Source organism: Ranitomeya variabilis, chromosome 1 (assembly GCF_051348905.1).
Source record: "Ranitomeya variabilis isolate aRanVar5 chromosome 1, aRanVar5.hap1, whole genome shotgun sequence".
Classification (NCBI taxonomy): Eukaryota; Metazoa; Chordata; class Amphibia; order Anura; family Dendrobatidae; genus Ranitomeya; species Ranitomeya variabilis.
Window position 1 is genome coordinate 517,132,084 of NC_135232.1, and position 6,000 is coordinate 517,138,083.

General features: G+C 48.3%; 1 protein-coding gene across 1 annotated transcript in view; it reads right to left on the reverse strand.

The window, feature by feature from the left end:
• The window catches only part of RAX2 (retina and anterior neural fold homeobox 2), a 35,352-nt gene extending 29,923 nt beyond the window's left edge, over window positions 1-5,429 (reverse strand). Inside the window, exon 1 of the mRNA XM_077253830.1 lies at window positions 5,323-5,429. The gene's annotated coding sequence lies outside the window, so the exon portion shown is untranslated. The remainder of the gene's footprint in view (window positions 1-5,322) is intronic.
• Window positions 5,430-6,000: the final 571 nt, after the last annotated feature.

The following is a 6,000-nucleotide window of genomic DNA, read 5'->3' on the forward strand; positions in this document are numbered from 1 at the left end:
AAGGTCCGGTACCTTGCACATCAGTGATCTGTTCTCGGTACCTGGATTACTGGGTGCGCTTGGAGCACTTCCAGTCATGCGCGGTTACGTGGACCGCAAGCTGTAATGGAACGCAGAAGCAACGAAGCCGTGTATATCTATGCGCATGCGTACTGGCAAAGCACCCGGCAGAAGCTACGCTACTTCCGCATCTGCGTAGTAGCTCTATATCCATGCCGGAGAGGTATTGTGTATATATATTTATTCATTGGGATGTGGCAGGTAAATAGTTCATCACTCAGGTTTTTTCTGGCCATCATTATTGGTGGCAGCGCTGATTGGAGCATTTGTATGAGCGGGGGTATTTAATTCCACCCGTCCAAGCCACTGGCTATGCTACTCATCTATGGCATCTGACATCTGATAACCCTCTGACGGGCCTCCTGATGAACCGAACCACGGGGAAACGCGTTGAGGCGAGGCACAGTATATCATGATAAGTAACACGCTACTCTGCTTGTACCATTGATAAATTCTACAGGTTGGCTCAGTGTATTTATATGGGCTTTGTATGATAATAACTGTAGCTGTTAGCCCTATACAGGGGCTACCTTTGGACTGATGCATCTGTGGCTATTTAGCCAGACAGTCTATGGGATATAAATATATATGGTACAAGTTGCAGCTATTTATGCTGAAGTTTTGAGGCGAGGTACAGTATATCATGATAAATAACACGCAATTTTGCTTATACCACTGATAGATTCTACTATTTGGCTCAGTGCATCTATATGGGCTTTCTATGGTAATAAATGCAGCTGTTAGCAAACATTTTGACTGTTGTATCTATGATATAGTCAGCCAGACAGTCTGCAGGATATGAGTATGTGTGGTATAGGCTACAGTGATTGATGCTGTAGAATTTTTTCATGTGGCATATCTGGCAGCATACCCATTGCAAATCAGTAGTATTTAGCAATTTACTTATGAAAGGGGCCGGATTCTGAAAAGGTCATAGCAATTATCCTGTTTCTGCCTCTTTTTGCTAATTTCATTATATTATTTTTTGGGGGTTTTTTTGACCATTTTTTTGCTTTCTTCATCTCTGTTCTTATGCATTATTGTTTTCACACCTGCAGTATTAGGGTGATTTAGGGCAGTGAGGGGTAGTCCACGGTGAGTGGGGGCGCCAAAAAATCGTCATTAGGGTGCCAACCTGCACAGCCAGGCAGGTGACAGAATAGGCAATTGCAGGGTTTGCGCTAGACCTTGGTCTTTGTCATTTTTAGGCATTTTTTTTGCCACAAAGCACTGGGTGGTGTATTTTCTAAATATTTATAATAAAATTCTTTGTTTTAAGGGGATATATGTTCACCTTGGTAGGCTACTACAGAAGATTCATCAAGGACTTCACCAAGAAAGCCGCGCCATTGCAAGACCTGATAGTGGGCCAATCCTAGAAAACCAAGGGTAAGAATACCCCATTTGACTGGAACGGCGGACTGGAGGGATCCTTCACTTGTTTGAAGTTGGCGCTGACGGGAGAAGAGGTACTGACCTACCCTGAATATGACCAACCGTTTGTGCTGTATACGGATGCCAGCAACATGGGACTGGGAGCCGTATTGTCCCAGGTCCAGAAAGGCAAAGAGAGGGTAATTGCTTACGCCAGCAGGAAACTTCGTCCCACTGAAAGGAACCCTGACAACTACAGTTCCATTAAGCTGGAGTTCCTCGCCATCGTTTGGGCAGTGACGGAGAGGTTCAAGCACTACCTGGCCTCAGCAAAATTCACCGTCTTCACGGACAACAGTCCACTGACACACTTGGACACAGCAAAACTTGTTGCCTTGGAGCAGCGGTGGATGGCCTGGTTGTCCAATTATGATTTCACCATCAAGTACCGGGCAGGGCACAAGAATGCGAATGCCGATGCATTGTCCAGGATGCCCAACTTGCCAGAAACGGGAGAAGACTCGGAAGCACTTCAAAGAAATAGAGTTGTCAGCTTTCCATCGCCCCAAGGCCACTCAGTATTCCCATCATGTGAGGAACGGGCGCAGGAACAAGCAGGACGCCACGCTGAATCCCCTGCCCCACCATGGATGGGCAGAGACCCAGGACAGTGACCCCACAGTCCGTCGGGTGAAAGAGCTCCTGACGCAGGCAGGTTCACACCCTTGCCCGGATGATCCACAAGAGACGCAACAACTGTGGAAGGGGAGAGGCAAGCTGTTTATCTACGATGGTAAGCTGTGCCGAAGAAGCATAAACCCACGCACTCATGAGTTGGTATGGCAGATAGTAGTCCCAAAGCAAGATGCGCCAATGGTTCTGGAAGCGTACCTCGATGGAGCAGGACAATTCGGATGGAGGAAGTTGGAGAGTGTACTTCGTGGAAGATTCTACTGGGTTGGCATGAAGAAAGCCATCGAAAAGTGTTGCCCATGTAGCCTACGCAGGAAGGACCGTGACAGCCAAAGGGCTCCTCTACAGCCCATCATCACCAAACGACCACTCAAACTGGTCGCGCTAGATCATGTGAAGCTAACACCCAGCCGGTCAGGCTATGTCTATGCCCTAACCATCGTGGACCACTACTCTAGATTTCTGGTAGTTGTGCCTGTCAAAGATCTGACAGCAAGGACAGCAGCCAAAGCCTTCCAGCAGTACTTCTGTAGACCACACGGGTACCCGGAAAAGGTACTGACTGATCAAGGACCAGCCTTTGAAGCGGAAGTGTTCCAGGAATTCTGCAATTTATATGGGTGTAAAAAGATCAGAACGACACCGTATCACCCACAAACCAACGGGATGTGCGAAAAGATGAACCAAGTGGTAATCGACTTACTGAAGACCTTGCCTGTGGAGGAACGGAACTTATGGCCAGCAAAGTTGCCCGACTTGGTAGACATGTACAAATACATCCCAGTGAATTCCACCAACTGTACCCCAGCATACCTGATGAGAGGAAGATCCAGCAAGTTACCTGTTGATCTAGACATGGGGGTCCTAACCCCAGAAGATACCTTGCCATATGCAGATTGGGATACAGAAAGACAGCAAAGGTATCGCAACGTACAGGAATGCGTGGAAAGAAGTCTAGCCCAAGCCAGACAAAAACAAGAAAGGGACTACAACCAGCATGCTCCTGCAATTCCCTTGTCACCAGGTGAACAGGCGCTCAAACGGCAAAGGAGACTACACAAACTTGACGACCAATGGGAAGCAGAACCATATACCATCCTGCCATCCAACTTTGACAATACAAAGGTCTGTCTCATCAGGAAAGATGGAGGAGAAACTTCGACAGCAATATCCAGAGACCACCTCAAAGTATGCCCTGACAAGTTGAGAGATAGAGAAACAGATCCCAGAACATATCCACCCATGGAAGAGGAGAGGGTGATACACACTGTTCTCGGAGACTTTCCCCAGTCTTGGACTCAAATAAATCAGGCCATCGTGGTACCTGTTTTGACGTTTCGGCAGCCGAAACCGCCGGAACCAAATGTGATGCCAGATCATCTTGAGCCAAGAGAGACTCTGCACCAACAGATTCCAACAGCCGATGCGAACCCAGCCGTAACTCAACAACAGCAGACTCCAACAGAAGATGCCATGCCAACAGTTGAATCGGCAAGTCCACCCTCTGCTGTCGGTGAATCTGCCATGCCTATAATTAGTAGAAGCAGTCCTGAGAGCTCCAGCATACCAGTGCTAACTAGACTCACTAGAAGTGTAGCCAAAAGACAGTGCACTACACCAGCGATAGCAAGCACAGCCGACCCTGTTAGGTCACTAGCAACCCCTGTACTGCGGAGGTCTACATGTAGCACCAAAAATCAAACGCCAATTCGCTACAAAACTTGGAAATATTAACGGTTGCTGCTGTTTGTTTGAAAATGTCTGTATATATATCTTTGTTACAGGTTTAAAATGGACAATGGAGTAATGGACAGTGAATTGCTCAAAAACTTTCATTATACTTTTAAAAGGGATCCCTTTGTTTACCCGGGATCCTTGCTGTTTCGAGTTTGCACTCACTGAACTGGGAGTCATGAACTGTGCATGACCAAGACTTTCGCAACGTTCAAGTGTCCTCACCTCCCATAAATGGAAGCACTACTTTTGCATAAGTTGTTCATAGCATTTCAAAATTGTATGTCTTTTGCTAAAATGTATTGTTGTTCTTCTTTTCCCAGTCCCGGAGTACTATATTTAACAGGGGGGAGTGCGGCACCCCAGTGTCCTGGTCGTCGCAGTGATGTCATTATCCTTTCAGGGGAGAAGTGATGTCATGTCTGAAGGCAATGAAAGACAACCACATTCAGGTAACACACACATGCAACATGTTCACACTCCAGACCAGAAGGGGGAGCTCTAAGCCTGTTTGGGGTGAGCTCCCCTATTTACATCCTGATCTGGAGGGAAAGGGGTTCAGTTCCTCTCAGGCAGACAGAAGAAGTGGAGCTCTGATGGCCTAAAGTGCTGCAACTCCTGGAAAAAGACACAAAAAGGTGAACATACTGCCGAGAGTGTGCAGGAAAGCAGAGTACAGGAGAGAAATACCAGAGGGAGATCAGCCAGGAACAAGCTGCTCCTTTCTGAGGCGCAGAAGCCGGTAGCCAGGAACACCGAGGGAGCAACTGTCTCTAAGCCTTGCTCCAGAGACTGGCAGGACAGTCAATTCCAAGTTGGCTGCCCGACCTTAATACCTAAGAAGACACGGTGGCAACTTGTGGGGGTCGGGGCGTCTCTAGGGTCCCTATAAACAAGCCTCAGGCCATCAGTCATGCGGGTTTGTCCTATCCATACCATCTGGGGGACAGAGAGGAAGAAATAACATCCAGAACATCTACAAGAGTTGTGAGGACCTTACCGGGAAGCTCAGCAGAGAGGTACTACAACACACAGGCGCTAGAAGGAAGGCTACTGATTTCCACCTGGATAAGGGGACTCTGGAATTGCCTTCAGACTCTGCCTGCCAAGTCATCTGGCACTCCGGGCTGAGGATAGCATCTGAAGTCTTCAGTAAACAAGGTAAAAGACTGCAAACCTGTCTCCTCGTTCTTTACTGCACCTTGCCCATATATAAACTCTTTTACTGGACACCCCTGAGGGCCACGGAACGGGTCAGCCACCGTGACATTCCCCGAACCGCTGGACCCGGTGCCAAGTACCCCATTGCCCTACTCTGGGGGCGATCCACTACATTCAGATGCAAGAACTCGGGCGCATATCTCTGTACCTGACGCCTCTGGTGCTGCCGCCCCGAAGCCACAGGTGTAGTAGAGGTGACAGCATCAGAGGGGTGAGGTACAGGAAAAGCTATATCCTCACCAGCAGATTCATGCAACGCAGGCGGCCAGGATGCTCCAGCACTGGTGGATGGGACCGAGGTATGAGATGTGAGGGAAGGCTGGGAAGGTGCAGATGGGCCAGGACTGTCGAAGTGTCCCGTGGTGGCGGACTCCTGACGGATCGCTCCAGAGGGGTTCAACTCTGCTGCAGGCTCCCGAGTGCTGCCGACGGTGCTGTGGAACAAAGAGAAAAAAATATATAATTAATATATTGATATTGCATGGCCCTGGCTGAAACCACAAAAAAAGTGTTAGACATGTAAACATTTCTTATGAAATGGAGTGGGTAATATTTACCTTCGGCTCACCATCGTTGACCGGAGGACAGACAGGGCTCTAGCATATTTATATTTGCTCCTGCGTCCTCCAGATCCACTCGGGGCCTGCATCTCTTTGTTGAACTTCTTGAAGCTATCCCTGATTGACTGCCACCACTTGACAATTCTCTCGCCTGAAACGTAAAAGCACAAATTGGTTAGTATACAACACTTTACATCCAGCTACATAGCTGTATTGTGAATACTTACGCGCTTGATTCTGGGCCCGAACATCAAGGTCCTCCCAGTTCTCTACAAGTTGTTGGCACGCTTGCTCCCAGAGCCGATGGGTCACAATTACATCAGTGTGGCGGCGGTCACCCATGTTCCACAGCAGCTCC